The sequence below is a fragment of the Corythoichthys intestinalis genome, chromosome 22 (genome assembly GCF_030265065.1).
Source record: "Corythoichthys intestinalis isolate RoL2023-P3 chromosome 22, ASM3026506v1, whole genome shotgun sequence".
NCBI lineage: Eukaryota > Metazoa > Chordata > Actinopteri > Syngnathiformes > Syngnathidae > Corythoichthys > Corythoichthys intestinalis.
The window spans coordinates 9878172-9879073 of record NC_080416.1 but is presented as its reverse complement, the minus strand read 5'-3'; positions in this window follow the sequence as shown (position 1 = coordinate 9879073).

The following is a 902-nucleotide window of genomic DNA, read 5'->3' as shown; positions in this document are numbered from 1 at the left end:
TCAGATGGTCCTGTAATTCAAAAATACAGTATATTTCTGACTATAAGTCACACTGGTGTATAAGTCGCCTTTTTTTGGGGGAAGTTTATTTGATAAAAATCCAAAAGATGTGCCATTTTGAATGCTAATTTAATATAAAAATAGAATACAGAACAACAGAGTGAATAAGTGTACGGTGTACTAACATTACATGTCGCACCCTCAGCCAAACTATGAAAAAAAACTGATTAATACACCGAAAAATACGGTAATAAATATGGTGTCTTAATAAACAACATTCTTTCTTGTCCCATTCTGTAAAAAATAACTATTTAGTGCCGTTTTTCTTATATACTTGTTTTGTAATATTTTTTTAAAGTTTTCAAAACAACTATTCTCCGTATTAGACTGCATTAAATTGCACTTTTGTGTTTATTAACTTATTTATAAAAACGAATTTCACTTAAGCTTTAGTAAAGGAGTTCAATTAGCAGGTCTGCTTGACACGAATGTTTATGATTTCAAGATAGGAATTAAAGTGATAATTTCTAACAACTTTTGCTGTCACAGTGAAAAAAAAAAAAGATTAAGTGTATAGAAACAGCATTTTAGCTGGGGAATTTGTGCAATAAATTTTATGCTATGTTCTTATGTAAACTGCTAAAAAGTTAGCACGGGTGGAGTATTTCAAGCTAACTTAATATTACTAACGTTAGTAGCACTCACCGAATGCACGACGTGTTTCCTTTTAGCATGCAATATTATTTTTAATTATTTTTCAATTCCATGCAATAACTAAACTTACTAAAAAACACGTAGATAAGTGTTCGGTCAGCTGCAAGCAATGACTTACTTCCGGGTTTGGAGCGGAACAACAACAGTGTTTAAATTTCACAATAATGGTCGACATTCGAACGAAAGTA